General features: G+C 35.6%; 1 protein-coding gene across 1 annotated transcript in view; it reads left to right on the forward strand.

Moving 5' to 3' along the window:
* Positions 1–680: 680 nt before the first annotated feature.
* CEP128 (centrosomal protein 128) overlaps positions 681–17,460 on the forward strand; it is a 2,208,485-nt gene continuing 2,191,705 nt past the window's right edge. The window contains exon 1 of the mRNA XM_044074035.1: positions 681–794. The gene's annotated coding sequence lies outside the window, so the exon portion shown is untranslated. The remainder of the gene's footprint in view (positions 795–17,460) is intronic.

Raw genomic sequence — 17,460 nt, forward strand, 5'->3', positions numbered from 1 at the left:
TGGACTTTTTAAACAGTCAAAATGGGATGTTCCTCATAATGAGTGAGGTACACTCAGAGGTATGAGACAGTAACAAAGTTACTACTGATTTTAAAGCCCTCATCCCCTTCATAAATTAGTGAAATAAAGTGGGGGAACCAACTCTCCCATCAAATCAGGGAAAACACTAATGTCGTGAGAAGTGGAAGAATAGCAGCAAAAAATGCTGGTGGAATACACTTACATTGCGCCTATCACCTAGTCATGTTTACGTTTCATCCTTTTTCACATGGCAGCAAGGCTACTACAAGTACTTCTTCAGCCTATAACTTACTATGTGTAACTGACAGGAAACTGACACTGCAGAGGCCACCAGACAAGTAAGCACAGTAAGACCGTCATTACAATAGTACACAGTAACGTATCTCAATATAAGGAAGTTGCAAAACCCTGCTAATAACCGCCTCAAATCCCGCTATACGCCGCGCTGCCCCTACCTCTGGCACTGTCAACCCAAAACACGCTGCAGCACAATGTATTCTGGGAATTAGAGTTCTTTTCTGCTTTCTTTGCGGATTCATGAGTATCCCTTAACAGTGTTGATAGCAATCAGACTACTACAACCGTCATTCATAGCGAAAAGATGAACTTGCCATCGCGTTGGTTAGGGGCTCATTTACCTGAGCCGAAGGGCGGCCAGTTTAAGTTGCCATAGCGGCAGGGCTTCATGGGGGCTGGGAACAGGTGTTGTGTTGTTAGTTGGTAGTTACGAGGTTTCATGCGTGAACTAGGATTAGAAGGATGCACAAGAACAGGTGAGAAAAAAATATATATAATGTATTTTAAGAGTATTAAATAAGTCAGTTGATCTGTTCCTGTCTTTTTTGTGTACCTGTGTACTTTGTGCACAAAAGTTGGGGATCTGTCAAAGAGATTTTGCTTATTGGTAGGAGTGATGGATCTCTTAAACACTGTGTTTGCGTGCCTGTAAATGCATTATTTGCGATGATGTGGTTATCAACGTTTTGCTGCAGAGCAACTTTATACTCCTGCATGAAGAGGAAGTTAAAAAGAGGAAGATATGGTTTATTTGTTACTGGTCATTCGAAATGAATGCACGCCATTTAGATGTCTTATTGAATACAGTATTATCTCTCTTAAAACATTGCTTATACGTTTGCAAAATATCGTGTTTTGCAGATCAGTAGACTTTTCTTACTTTGAGAGTTTTCATTTCCTGTCTCTACATTTCTAAAAGTGAGTGTTGATAAGGGCTGGGCATGTGCTGGATCCTGGTATATCCATGTAAAGCTGTTTTTTGTCTTTAAGCACCAGTTTGAATCTACATCCTCTTTCAGTTACTGAACTTTATTTAGAAATGTTTACAGTATCTACATTGTTGTAGCGTTGTACATTTGTTGGCAAATCAGTGTCAGTGTCTCAACACATAACGTACACCACGTTAATACTGGAACATCAGATGGCCTTGGTTCTACTTCTGCACCAAGTAGTACTTGGGTTGACATTTCCAGTACTGACATGTAATGCCACATAAGTGAGGTGCGGCATTGTTGAAATATCCTTTAGATCAGATATTAAACTGAGTTTCCATCTGCCTGAGTTGGTTATAGCTCAGGTGGATATAAGTGATCCCACAAAATTTACTGAAAATAAATAATGTGTTCTGTTCTGGATGATATGAATACCACATTTGCTGTTCCTTAAAAATAGATGGGTCTAATATTATGCGAGGAACTGTTTCTGGTCATTTCTTGAAAAATGTTTCACCTTTGCTGGTTTCTCTTCAGCTGTCAGGATCTGTATCGTGGGTGGTAGTTTGATCAACTTGCCTTTTGAAATAGAATATTTTACTAATGGCATACAATTTATAAAGGTACACATTATTATATACATCAAGTGATAATATGCATTGTAGTACAAAGAACACTATTGTTTGGATTGTGTAACTAATGGTAGATTTAGGGGAAAAGGCATTTCATTTTATTGTGAAGGATAAAACACTGTAACATTATTTAAAAAGACCCATTAGCATTATGTAAGAAGCATCTAGCATACTGATTCACAAAACTTGTGTGATTATTTGGTTATAATATACTTCACGTTTGAAGAAATGACATTTTAGTCCATAGTTTTTGTATAGTATTCACGTTTGAAGAAATTATATTTTAGTCCATACTGTTTGTACAGCATTGATGGCTCTGTCACCCAAAGCACTGTTAAAATAACTGGAAATATATGGGAAATGATGAGCCTTTCAAAGTAGTTGGTACTACATCATTTGTTTGTGAAAAGGGAAATATTTTGAAACTTTGAATTTTCAGATTGTCAGAATATTTGTAGTAAAAAAATAAGGATATGTATAAATGTGAATGTAAGCAATGCAGAGTCATTTTGAAGATGCCTATATATTTTTAAATTGTGTTAAGTTACAACAGTTTTGGTGTTATTTGCATTGCCTCATGTTCAGGGAGTGAATATTTTTACACTGGAAAAATATAAGAAGATTAAGTCAAAGGATGAGCAGATGGTACTAAAGTCAAAGCTGTGAATAATGCTGTTTACAAGCATGTTTCATTTTATTATAGAACTGCACAAACGTCTCATTTTCTATTAACACAAATCTAGAGTATCATGAATTGAAATTGCAGTTTCTTTTGAATTCTTCTAGCTTTCCAGGGTTAAACAGTAACATTAATATTAAAGTGTGCTGTTAAATCATGCTCCTTAAGTTTGTTATTCCTTACTGACTGTATTTGTTTAATCACATGAATTTTGCTGTGCATATTTAAGAGATTTTTTTAAAGATGTTCTCTTGTTCTGAAGAAGTCTCTGACTGTTGGGGAAACAAAAGCACTCTGTTAATACATTTCTGCTGAATGGCATTAAAGTAGTGTTTTTTTTTTTCATATTTTTTTACTTCTCCATAACTTAACACATAATACTTTTGTCGGTGTTTAGAATAACGGTGCAGTTCTGTGTTTTACTAAAATGAGTGAAACACAGGACCTTAGATGCATCATGACAGTTAGTAGGGGATAAAGAAAATACGATGACAAGCAGTCTGTTTTAATACTTGTCTGAACATATAGGCTCCTAATACCTGAATTAAAAAAAAAAGAAAAATTTATCTCTTATTGATGTAAAGCTTGATGGACATTAGGTAGCTGTAAAATTATTTTGGATGATTACTTGGGCTTGTGGTTTAAAAAAACAAGTGATGGGTGATTTAGAGCCATGTTCCATATATGTTGACCTATTGAACAGTTACAATGTTAATAACATTAAATTGACTATGTTATGAGGAGGATTATACAAAAAAGGTTTACCAGCTGTATGGAGAGGGTGAGCTGGCCCACACTGCCATTACTGCATTTGCATGGTGTAGCTGAGGGGATATTGACATATGCTTACTATTTTTTTTCTCTTTGGGAGTGCAAGTATTTGTAGGCTTGGAGGAGTGGCGCACCCAAGGGGAGAGGGTAGGCTGGCCACCCAAGGACCAGCAAGCTGGTCAGTTCCTTACCTCTTGACTCACAAGACAGGGAACTGAGGGCTGATATGGAGTTTTGGGTAGAGATGAATGGGCCATACTGCTCTCACTTTGGCAGCTGCCATTCTCTCTGACTGAGTAGGTCAGTTAGGTGAAGGTACAAGAGGCATCTGGGCAAGGTCCTGGAAGGGGAGCAAACCACATGGGGAGTGGATCATAATGGGTTTAGTGTCAAAGAGTGGCCCAGTTCATGTACACATCTATTACCTTGGAAAAATGGAGGTATGTTCACCCCAATTTAAGAGTTTTAATCCTGCTTTGGCAGTTGTCATGCATACCTTAAATATTAAACACTTTTCCCATAGTTGACACCAAAATGGATATATCCGTTCTCTATCAAGTGTCATCTGTGAGAATTAAATAGGATGGGTTTACATCTGCACTTCTTACTTGCATAATCTTCTGCTTAACATAATTTCTTCTTCCAACTAATCACCAGCTCTGGCTATCATCCTTCAGTCCACTGAAATATGCTAGGATTCCACTTGGGCAACTTACTGCTGCAATTGCCACACAGACACCTCACTTTCTACATGAGAGGTTTTAATTTATTGTAAATAATGTGTATTGCAACTGTATGTATTCTTTAATTTTTGATATTTTTGTTACTCTATCTTACTGCCTCACTAAATATAATTCTGATTTTTCTTGTATTGCTAGGTTAAGACTGAAATCTGTTACTTGTGAGCAGTGCTCTGCCCATTAAACAAATGTTAATTTTAAATAAATTAAAATAAGCCCACATAAGCCCTTTCCCATGCATTAAAAATGTATGCAAGTATAAATGTGGGCAAAAGAAGGATTTAGTAGATCAGTTTCTCTGAAACAGTCAGATTTCTTATCATTAACAAGATAAATTTTGAGTTCCTATTTTTGGTGTCCTGTTAGTTATTCAATATTGGATGGTATATAGAAACTATATGTTCATTCCGTTAAGGAGAGGTGTCCAGCAAGACTTGGTTCTGTTCTCATTGTACGTGAGTGGTATGAAGAATTACTGTAGTGATGGCTTGCTTCATAGTCTTGGTGACCGTATCCTATAAAGATCATTTCCATGATTTAAAATAAATTAAAGCCTTGTGAGTGGTATATTGTGCCTTTTGTACATCTTATCCATGTCTGTGTTATATGTATCCAACCTAATTAACTCAGACTGGAGTAGTCTGCAGTGCAAACAGTGTCTGGAGTACTCTTGTTGTTCATTCTGCTGCAGTACTCAAACTTCTAAAGTAGGCCAGTGAAGAGTAACAATGGACTTCTTAGCATACCCTATGATCCTCTCCCCAGAAGAGTAGCATTTTTTATAGGCTAATATATTGACATTGTCTGTTTTCTAAGTGAGGGAGAGAAACATTTGGAGGATTAAGAAGGTAACGGACATGACTGGGCTGATGTGAGCAAGGGCTTATACAGTTAAATACCTACAAACTGAAAAATGTAGAAGACTTGGAAGGGCACATTACATTTCTTTTAAAAACACCTTTATTGCATTATCACTTGTAACTTAGGCAAACATAGATTTATATAAAAGTAAACAAACTACATTAACAAGTTCATATTTACAAACACTACACATCACATATATTCTTCTATACAATATAATCAATCTAACATTGCATAAATTGTTCAATTCCTGCCTTCGCTTAAACCGCATTTCTGCTCTAAATCATTTTTCTACCTGTATTGTTCCTACATTTTCCATTTTTTCTATGCAATTTGCACCTACCCTTTTATAAAGCTCCCACTTCGTGTTCTTTTATCTCTGTAATATTCAGTGCTTCAAGTACAGTTGGTTTGGACTTAAATTTCCATTTTCTAGTAATTGCTTTTTTGGCAAACAAGGCCTTACTATGTGTAGGCAATTCAGATCTTGTATCCCAGCTCAAAAAAATTATTCTTAGTTGCATTCACCCAGTGTTCTAATAGAGTACTCTGTAAGGGAATTTTTTAAAGTCTACAATAACCACTCAAAATGAAAAAACAAACATAAGAAACTGGAGCAAAAGACGTTCTTGCTGCTGAAAAACACTTTACTGGTGCTTTTGTTACCTCAATTACAGAGGTACCAGAAACAACAGTAAAGTGTTTTTCAGCAATTTTTTTCTTTTTCAGCAAATTTTTTAAAGTCTGCCAGCTCATTACACTTCGAGAACATATGCTTCAGTGTACCTCTTTCCTTCCTGCCACATTTCCAACATTTGCCATCTACCTGAGGAAAAATTCTTTGGACTCTTACCTATGCAAAAATCCTCAATCTTCTAAACTTTGTTACATATATAGGAGACATACATGTATCCTCCCATTGCTTCTTTGCAAATTGCTTGTCTAATATCTCATCTCAATCTTTTCTGACTTTTTCTGATTCCTATAGTTATTGTGCAGTATGTTATATGCCCTACTATTTATCGCTTTTTAACAACAGCTTCTATTCTGGAGTCAACTAAAAACTCAACCAGTGCAGGTCTTCTCAATTAGGATTTCCCTATCCCTTTCTCTTTGCCTTGACTCTGCCTTCCCAATCAGGGAGTGATAATCTCTAGCCTGTAGTCCAAGTGTCTCCTTGGCCTGTTCCCATTTATATTACCTTTCCCTCTCTAATCATTTGTTCCCAGTACTTTGGTTCTTTTGCCAGCTTCCTCCAAGTAAATTCGAGCTCCTTCATGCCTGTTCTCTGCACTCCTGATTTGCATTCATCCATATTAGCAGAATCTCTCTTCTTCTTTCCCTTGTTGACTTAGTTCTTAGACTACTTTCTGCTACTTAATGAATATAGTATTCTGTATGACTAAAACCAACAGTGTAAAAAAGGTGAAAACAGAACCAGGAAAACCAAAAACCTTTTTCGCCTGGCTGAAATGGTGCAAGTAAAAATAAACTGAACGATGTAGCAAAACAGTAATTTCCAACAATTTATTCAAAACAAATCGGTCAAGCGCCTTCTTCCAGGAAGCCTGGACTTCATCAGAACCAATTAAGCATTTCAAAGACCCCATTTAAAAAATATAGAACAACCAATCAAAAACACTTAACCCATGCATGTGATAACATTTTAAAATGTCACAAATAAAATAATTGATTTATACAAACTGTATGTGGAGAATACATGCCATCGTTCATTTCCGGAATTTTTGAACTCTGGTTCAGTTAGACTGTCCCAATCGGAGGTGCCATGTGCGCAAGGGAGAGGAGCCATAAATGAATTTAACGGTGTGTGTAACTTATGGGACTGGTTAAATACTAACACTTCCAGTTTTTTCAGGTTCTTAAAAACGATTGGTGGAAACACAAAAAATGGACTAAGGGATTTTGAAAGCATGCTCTCGAAGGTACGTAACTTCCAATGCGATAACGCATTTTTGAAGGAGTGTTTAAATAAAAAAAAAAGTACCTAGAGGGCTGAAGGTTTTCAGATTCCCTAATGGTTTAACTAAAGATGACATTGAATGTGAAGAATTGTTATCTATGTTTGACAGACATGGGTTTGAACTCATGGAGTTCATCATCAAAATTAATAGTAAGAAAATTGATAAATTGTTAAATGATGTGGATAATTGAACAATACAATTGTTAATGATGTGCATTTTATTGATTACAATGTTTGGTATGAGGTTATCTTTGACAATGTTAAGAAACAGACTGACGTCAATATTAAAAGGAAGAAAACTAAATTGTTGAGGGATGAAGCTGAATAGATGGATAGGTTAACTTACCCCTTCCCTAAATCGTATCTTATTAACACGAGTGAAACAAGGCAACAAGGGAGGGAACAAGTTAATGTTGGGAATCATAATGATAATGACTATTTAATGAATGAAGAAGAATCATACGATCAAGGGTACCTATCTCTTAGGAGATCTGAAAGGCTTATTAATAAGGGCGTTTGGTACAACAATACTAACAACATTTTTTTAGTGAGGCAGGGTCGTGGGAGGGGTGAAACCCCCCCGAGGACAAGGGTGGAGAAGGGGGAGTTACAACCATTGAATGGTAATGTGACCGAGGGCATAACAGTTAATTATGACGGGAGGCTTTTAAGCTTAGGAAGTTTTAATATTTTCAGCTATTCAGATGAAGTTATTTCTCGTGAACACTTTTCATTATTAAAGAAAGGGATGAAGTTTATCCCAACTAGAAAGGAAGAGCCATTTCACACACTTCTGGAACTTTAAATGTAACTTCCTGGTGTAATTCTTAAGTGTATTTTTAAGAATAGAAATACTAATGGTCTAAGTGAACGGGTAGAATTGCCCTCTCAGTTTAAGAACCCCCCGCTACACCCAGTTATAGCATCCTTTGAGGATGTTTGTACACATTTTTAAGTTGTACTAGTAAAAGAGGATATTTCAACTTATCAGTTAGTGAAAGTAAAGTTTTGGATAATACTAGGGGAAACAAAAACATCAGGGTAATGAAGCCTGATAAAGGTGGGGGTATTGTCATCATCAACAAAATGGATTATAATTGTCACATCCTTGCTATGTTACATGATGAAGGGAAGTTTGTTGTGGCCTCTAAGAATGAGGTCAACATAGCCTTGGGTAAGATAGGTTTAATGTTGGATGACTGTTTATTTCAAGGTAGTATCAACAAAGCAATATACAATTTTTTTTGGTTAACAAACACCCTGTTATACCTGTGGTCTTTGGAATTCCAAAGACACACAATGATATTTTTGACCCCCCCCCCCCCCCATACGGACTCATCATCTCTTCCCGCTGTAGTATGACCTATTCACTGGGTATTTTTGTTGATAGATTGGTGAGAGAATCCTTAGTTCCTATTGATTATATTTTAAAGGATTCATGGGATTTCCTAACCAGGATTAAAAAGGAATTATAAAGTGATACTTGTTCATTTTCCACTATTGATCTTGGTGATCTTTTTACATCCATTCCACATAGAACTGGTTTAGAACTATTTTATGATGCCCTTAGGGAGAAGACAACTTTAAACAATTCATTGTTACATTTTGTTATGTTATGTATGGACACGATATTGAAAAATATTTTTTTTCTGTTTTGAAAGGGGAATACTTTAAACAGAACCAAGGGGTTGCTGTGTGCTCAAGTTGTGCTCCTTTATTTGCTAACTTGGTTATGTATAGTTGGGAGAAGAAATGCTTGTTTGGTACTGACTTTCAACACAAATAGTCTTTGTATTTACGATTTCTGGATGATATTTTTATTTTGTGGAAGAGTGATGGTTGTGGTGAAAAGTTTAGTGAACATATTAATCGTATTTGTGATTATTTTAAGTTCACTTCCACACATGACAACGAAGAAATCAATTACTTGGACATGACAATTTGTAAAGAACCTTTGTTGAAGGATTTTTCTTCCTATATATATATATATATATATATATATATATATATATATATATATATAAACTCCACATTTTCTAATGATTATTTGGAATTTAGTAGTAATCACCCCATTGTTAAAGGCCAATGTATAAGAGTGGCTAGAATGTGTTAATCACTTAACAGATTTATTAGAGAGATGGATGTATTAACTAACTTTTTTAGGGATAGAAGTTATCCTGAAAAACTTGTTTTGGATATGTATAAAAAGGTGAAGGAGGAATTGGGGGGTTAGGTAATTTTATGGACACTCGTGGGGAGACAGTCAAGTCTGATGGATTTGTGAATAGTATGGTTTTAACTTTTGGTAGTTATAGCCAAAAAGTCAAGGACATTTTATGTAAAAACTGGGTTTTGTTTAGGGCTAATTAAGAACTTCAGTCAGTCTTTGGGAATAATTCAAGTTTCGTGTTTAAAACTAATGCTAACTTATTTTTGTTTGAACATCCTATTTTGTTCAAAGGTGTGTCCGATTAAGGCAGTACTGGTTGTGGACATTGTAATTATTGTAAATATATTCTTAAGGATTCACTTTTGTATATAGGTGAATTTGGTGTGGGGGTGAAAACATTTGTGGGCAATTGTGGAACTAAGGGTTGTCTATTTGGCGATGTGTCAACATTGTTCTAGTTTTTACATAGGGAAAACGGAAAGGACTCTCCGTAGAAGAATGTATGAAAATTTATACGCCATTAGACAGAAAAATACAAATAATGCCCTTTTTAGACATTTAAATAGTAATCCAGGTTGTACAAGATTTTTATTTGGCATTTTAGAAATTGTTTATATGGACTTTAGGGGGGGGGGTGATTGGGCCAATACACTTGAGAGAGCCGAAATGAAATGGCAAATAATGTTAAATGCTGCTCACGCCCCTGGTATTAATTAATTTATTTCTATCATGCCATTTTTAAAATTTAAAGCTTTGGCACTTTGAATTACAATTGTGTTATTAATGCAACATATTTTACCATTTGTATAAATTAATTATTTTATTTGTGGTATTTTAAAATGTTATCACATGTATGGGTTAAGTGTTTTTGATTGGTTGTTCTGTACTTTTTAAATGGGGTCTTTGAAATGTTTATTTGGTTCTGATGAAGTCCAGGCTTCCTGGAAGAAAGCGCTTGACCGATTTGTTTTGAATAAATTGTTGGAAATTACTGTTTTGCTACATCGTTCAGTTTATTTTTACTTGCACCATTTCATCCTGGCGAAAAAGGGTTTTGGTTTTCCTTATTCTGTATGACTACTATCCTCCTTGAGGATCTGCATCCAAAATCTGACTCTTTCCTTATTTCTTGAATCTCCCTTGCTTCATCATCATTCTTTTCCACTTTTAAATTGTAGAGTTCTGCATGTGTTGTGTATAAGAGCCTTAGCTGTGTAGTTCTGAAATACCCCTTCAAGTCAGTAAATCCTAAACCACCTCCTTCTATTAGAAGGATCAATTTATCCCACTTGACTCTTTTTTCCTCTTCCTCTCCCAGATTAAATCCTTCAACTCTTTTATTAATTACTATCCACAACTTCTCCCCAGGTTGATAAAAATATGCCTGAGCTGTGTATAAAATTGCTTGTTTGTCTTTTTGACTTTTCCCGGTTAGGGGTCGCCACAGTGGAACTCCGGTCCGCTAATGATTGGCAGTCGAACTTTATGGTGCTGAGTTGCCAGCCTGACGCCCAACCTTCAGTGAAGGCACGCCCATTCATGCATGTCTTTTGGAGGCCACTCGACCGCGGGGAGGACATTCAGACTCCACACAGAAGGTACTCCAGCCAAGAATCGAACAGGAGAACCTCTTGCTGTGAGGCAACAATGCTACAGCTGTACTACCGAGGCTTTGATCTGTGTATAAAACTAAAGGGACTAAAGCATCTGTACTGTTTATGTCTTGCTGTCCAAATCCGTAGGAAGAGCTTCCAGTTTCTCAGTTTTTGTATTTTCTTTCGTTTAGTCTCTTCCCACATATCCTTAGCTGTCATAACATAATCGTTTTAACCCATAGTCCTAAATATTTATCATGCCCCATAAATACGGGTATTGAACCAATTCATGTGTTGGTACATAGTTTACAGTTATACCCTTTGTTTTATTTTCATTAATGTTATATCCCAAAACAACTTGGAAGTGTCTCAGAATGTTCTATAACACTCAAATGCCCTTTATGGGTTTTATCAGGTATAAAATAATATTGTCTGCATATAAAACCAACATTTCGTGATTACCATATCAGTTATATCCTTGAATTTCTGAACCCCATATTTTCTTTGCCAGCTTCTCAGAAAAGAACCCTCCTGCTTTGATTTTTACTTCTGATCCCTCCTATGTCATTCTAATTCATTTTTATTATTGTGTCAGGGAGTGCAAATGCTTCCATTTCCCTACTCATAAAATCTCCGCTTACTCTGTCAAGTGCTTTCTCTGTATCAAGATCCACTAACAACAGCTGTATTTTCTTACATTCTGCTTCTCTATGGATCATCACTGTTCTGTTAATGTTGTCCGATATTTGCCTCCAATCCACAAAACCACATTGATCCACATCTTATCAATTTTGGTAACACCTTTGCCATTCACTTAGCCATTATAGACATAAACACTGTATAATCATGATTTAAAATTTAAATGGGCCTATATGAATCTGCATATGATAGGGTCTTTACCATCTTTAGGTATTACAGCCATCACATCTTTTTTTCCAGGATGTTGGTGAGTCCCCTTCTATTAAAATGTTGTTAAACAAAGCCTTCCAGATTTTAATCACTTTCTTCCCACCTAGCTTCCAAACTTCCACAGGAATACGGTCTATTCCTGGGGACTTTCATGTGAATTAGTTATACATCACCATTTTTCTCTCTTCTCCTCCAATCTTAACTGTTTAATTGTTGATCCTCTTCTGTTTCTAACCTTGGCATATTTGTCTTCTATAAATATTTCTATTTCTGCTTTTTCTTGATTTCCCAATTTTTCTGCTTTATATATATATATATATATATATATATATATATATATATATATATATATATATATAAAATTTTTTTTTTAACTTCTGAAATATCTCTAATATCTCTACAGGCGATTTTTTTTTTCTTGTTATAGGCTTCTTAGGTTTGTCAGCAACATTTTCCACTTTCTTTTGCCCAAGTCATTTTGCTAAAAGTTTTTCTGCTGTCAAGTTATCAAAAAAAAAAAAAAAAAACAGTTGCTTAACAGCAGTCTTTCTAAACTTGTGCATATTATCCAGGGATTGACTATCACATGCTCAGTGTTTGGAAGGTCAGGTCAAGCTGTGAGAATTCCACATACTGACAGTTTTAAATGTTGAATACCAGCATTACCAGCTGTCCAAACTTGCCCCTCTTCTAGACTCATGTTAGCATTTGTTCCTGGATCCAGAATATTAGGGAGTTTTTGCATTTTCTTGCATGCCAACATTTGAGGAAAGGTTGCAGTTGAATTTTTAATAGTAAACCTTATGCAGGTGCTCCCTTATTTTCTCTTTAGCACTCTGCAGTTGTGCCTCTTGTTCTGTGTGATTCTCCTTATTCTGCTTTAACTTTTGCCACACCCCATCTAAATAATTGTTGTTACCCATATCTTTCTTTTATTTCTAATCCTATTTTTGAACTTCCTACTCACAAGATAGAACTTCTAGAGTACTTTTCTATCTTCTCTAATAATTATTGAATAATTCCAACTACCCATTCCTTAATTTCCTGTTTTAATAGGAAAGTGGGGAAGACTTCAGTACCCTGTATTTTTATGTTGGTTATTATGGCACATAATAGTTATTGGATGTGTGTTAAAGCTCTCAATTAAATGCACATGCTCCTGTAAAATATCATTTTTGTCTAGTCTAGCCCAATTATTCTACATGGGGGAATGAAATTTAAATTTTCTGAGTTCCTACTACTGATTTTTCACTACTTCTATACAAAATGATTTTCATAATTTTTTTTTTCAGAAATCTACCATTTCATTAAATTTTATCTTTTAGGTCCCACAGATACTTCCTCACTGTTGCAAATCAAATTCCATTCCCTACCTATAAGTAATATTCCCTGATGAAAGCTGATTATTTCTTCCCCAAATTTCTTATTCTCCATAGTAGCAGTTTTAGATGGAATGTAAATACATGCCAGTGTAATTGTCATCCCTTGCCAGTAGCCCATTACTACCACAAATCTAGCATATTTGTTTTCTCTTCTGTCACTATTGGAGCTCCTCTAGCAATTAAAAGAAGTGCGCCTCCTTTTATTTGTTCCTGCTATTCTGCTGAATATTCATCCTGAAATCCTTTCTTTATCAAACTCTCATGTTCACTTCTTTCCAAATGTGTCTCGTGTAACATTGCTATTTGCACTCTGCATTTCTTAATATAATTTAAATATTTTTTCCTTTTTTGTTTATACCTGTGAGACCATTCCCATTCCAAGATAATATGGAAAGTGTTACCATTACGATAAGAAGTCATTATTCCCACATATTCTATATGGCAGCTTTTTAAAATGTATTTACTTATTGACATTTGGTTACGGGGAAAGTCTGACTGGTTAGAAGCCCATTTTCAGCAGAGGTCCAAGGAGATAAGTTCCAAATTAAACATTTTAAGAACAATAATTTTATAATCTTCAAAAATAAAACAAAAACATCTGCAGTTTATATAATTATAACAAATTTAGAGATGATGTAAACACATTTGTTAAGAACTGATACAAGTAATACAAGTAATATGAGAGTAAGGAGGTATATGGAACAAAAATGTACTTTTTCACATTTGAGGATATAGTTTACCCTTGTTTTGAGCAAGAACAGAGCCAGATTTTGCTAGGAGGTTTTCCAGAGTGGTTTTGAAAGATAGGAGGGTATTGACATGATAGATAGAGGTAAGGAGTTCCAGTTTTTAGCAACCTTGTATGATTACAGACAATGCCCAGCAGGTTTGATAGGTTTGTAGACAGAAGGGAGTTAATATCTGTATCCCGCTTTTATGATATATGCACCCACTAATGTTTGGCAGGTTGATCCTCTGTACAGTTTTTTTTCTGATCATCTCCATTTGAACCTGTGTCAAATTTTACAAGACTTTTTTATTTTAATGAAAACTCACAAGAAAAACAACCTCACCAGAACCTATTAATTTAATACAAATGTACAAAGCTATGTATATCTTTAGATAATGAAATTTAATCCTCCTAATAAGAATGATGGTCCCAAATAGACAGCTGCAAACACAGGCCTTATCTAATCTAAAGAATAAGTTATCCATGCTAAGAAGCATGTTTCTGCATGTACTGCTACTTACACTAATTAATGTCTACTTTTTCATCCTTGTCTCTTGCCAGATGTGAAAAACTTGCATGATTTCAAAAACATTACCTTTTAGCCTTGTAGAAACCAGTGTTTTCGATTTTTTTTTTTTTATTGTTTATAATCAACTTGTCTCATTGGAAACTTAAACAAAATGCAACCCTCCTTTGCAGGCTTCTAAAGACATGCTGAAACATTTATTGTTGAAGGAAAACTTTTCATTTTCAGTGTTCTCTTATTTACTTGTTTCCATTTAAAATGTGTTATTAGATTAAGCTACTTGCATATTATGATCTGTGTACTTTTGCACCCCTCCTCAACAACCCAAGATAACAGTGTATCAACTTAAACATCCTTTTGTCTAGTTTTTTCTTTTTTTATTGTATTGGCTACATTTCTGTCTGTTTACTTTAATTTAGCATCCTTAGCAGATACAATAATTAATTAAAAATGCTTTACTGTATAACATGTAATTTAGATCACAAACAGTTTTATAGAAATGCTGTTAAGCACAGAATTGTTTTGCTTACAGTTAACTTTCTTCTTCCTCTTTCCTTCCCCTTAGTGTCCTTCCAAACATTAATGACATGAAGTGAGGTAAATGCCTTTTTGTTCCCCACAAGTTTAACCAAGTCAATAAAAGTCCTTTTTTTCACTTTTTCTTTTACAGCCATATTTAACAAATGACTAATGCTTTGTAGCCTCACATTTTATTGACAATTTTCTTATTGCTGATTATCTTCATGTTCATCTCCATCTACCAACTCCAGATTGCAGTTCAGTTCCAAGGTACTTCTGATTCCTCAAGTCAACTCCTGAGTTTTTCTGTCATTTAAGCACTTTCCTTTGGAACATAAGAATTCACTGGCAAAGTCTCTCCATGTGCTTTTATCAGAAAAATGAGAAGCAGAGTTTCATTCTACTTGATAGCTCACTTTTTGTTGGACAGACTTTTCTACTTCCTCCTTTGCTTGTTTAGCATCAAAAACAACTCTGATCCTCCAGGAAAAATGTCTGAAGATGGCTGGATACAGCAGCTTGAGTCTCACACTTGCTTCTAGGCATTCCTTTATTGCTGGAATAAATGTGTTTTTCTTCTGCCTGGTGTGCAGTGAATAATCAATCATTTTCCACAAACACTCTACTCTGCTATCTCCAACATTTAATACTTTTCCCTTTTGCCACAGTTTTGTCAGTGTCAACTCCTTCTGCTGGCAGGATTGCATATTTACTAATACAGAACTTAGCTGATTTCTCATGGCCAGGTTTGGAGTATGCACACAATGTCCCCTTTCAGTTAACAGATTTTGCTGTGGAATACCAGTGCAGTTGCTTATTTGTCCCTTCATAAAGTTAACTCACACTGGTCCTTCTAGTTTCTCTGGTTCAGCAGAAAATCTTAGGTTTATCTCCATGCTCTATCCTCTAATTCTGCCATTTTGAACCATCTCTTCTTTAGAAGTCTCATGCTTAGCCAGCCTTTTCATCATTTTGACCTCTTTCTTTGAGTTTTTGTAGTTTTATTATCTCATCTGAATATCTGTTTAAAGTTTCTTCCATTTTCTTCCAGCCTTTTGTTATTTGAGTTGGTATACTCCTTCAATGTAATCAGCTCTGAGCGCATTTGACTTTTTTTTTTTGTTGTGTAGATTACTGGAAACTTTGCTTTGCACCAAAGCTGTTTGCTGAATAGTTACAGGATTCTTCTCCGTCAGTATTTTTCTCTTCACCTTTTCTTGTTTTTCTTTCAGGCTTTCTTTGTTTTTTCTTTGCTGGCATCCAGGCAGTGTACAGTAACTAACTCACTAAAAGTGGCAAAGTTCCTGGCCCTTGTCTTTAACTTTTACTTTTTTTTTCCACCGGGAAAGTTGAAGTTCAGCTGTTGATCAGTGTGCAGCCATCTTGGAAAGTCCTGGGCAGATATAAGCTTATGGAGATGGTTTTCTTTAGATTATTGTGATCATATATTAGAATGTTTGTATGTTAGCAGACAGAGCAAGTCAGCATTATGTTAAAATACTTAGAGCATTATTCATAGTTAGTTACACAAACCCACTATGCTTGTGGAAGGATGCAGCTGATGCGATTCATAGAGGCCATTTATGCAAATACATGATAACCTAGAATGGGATCACGCAAATAATGAGATGGAAAAGAGGAATGATGTAAATCTTTGAATGCAAATTAAATTTGTTTTATGCCATTTGGAATTCAGTTAGATCTTCCTAGTTTTCTGTGCTAGTTGCAGATGCACTATATAAAGCGAAGCCTCGCCAGATGAGTTGCATTTGGTGAAAATGCTGTCCTTTATTGCTAGCTTTGATATTTCCAGGTCTGAGTTGCTTGTCCTGGCTGGGCAAAAACTGTTTGCGTTAGTAGTACTTGCTGACCAAGAAGTCAAAGGATAACTCATTATAACTTTGACAATCAGGAAATCCTTGATAGGAGTGGACAGGGACTTTTTAATGATCTTAGTAGGTATTTTTCGATGGAGTTAGTGAATCTGTTAGCCAAAGGCATGTCCTTTGTTCCCAGTAAAAGGGCAGATCTGGCAGAGTTATTATTGGATTTAAAGTTGTTCATTAGGAAATGTAATTTAAATTTGATGTTGGGGAATATAGGAGTCACTGCAACCCCTTTTCAAATACCCAGCACATTTAACCCCCCTATACATCCATCTTTGTTACTCTTTGAGAGAATGTGTGAATTGGAAATTTGTCGCTCCATTGAGATGAGGGCAACCACCAATTATAATATCACGAAGGAAGAGTGGGAGTCATTGAATCTCCTAAGAGGCTCTTCAGTTCGGGTGATGCAGCCAGACAAAGGGGGTGGGTTAGTAGTGATGGAGTTGGCAGATTACAATGAGAGAATGGAGACAATCTTGTCTTCTGAAAGTTATGCGACTATTTCCTTGAATGAATTGAATGGGCATTTGGCAAGGATTCGTATGTATTTTGAAGATATGTTCATGAATGGGTCTATAGACAAGAGTATTTTTAATTATATAGCAATGGCATCCCCTAGGATACCTGTGGTTTTTGGTAACCCCAAGATTCACAAGGATGTCCATCACCCTCCAATGAGACAGCTGGTAAGTGCAAAGGGGAGCATAACTTATGCAGCAGCTAAAGTAGTCGATACTTTATTAAAAAAATATGTTAAACTTGAACAGCATATATCTAGGGATTCCTGGTCTTTTTTGACAAAGGTGAATTCTTTAACCCTTAAACC

Source organism: Protopterus annectens, chromosome 6.part0, assembly GCF_019279795.1.
Source record: "Protopterus annectens isolate FY-2018-M chromosome 6.part0, PAN1.0, whole genome shotgun sequence".
NCBI lineage: Eukaryota > Metazoa > Chordata > Ceratodontiformes > Protopteridae > Protopterus > Protopterus annectens.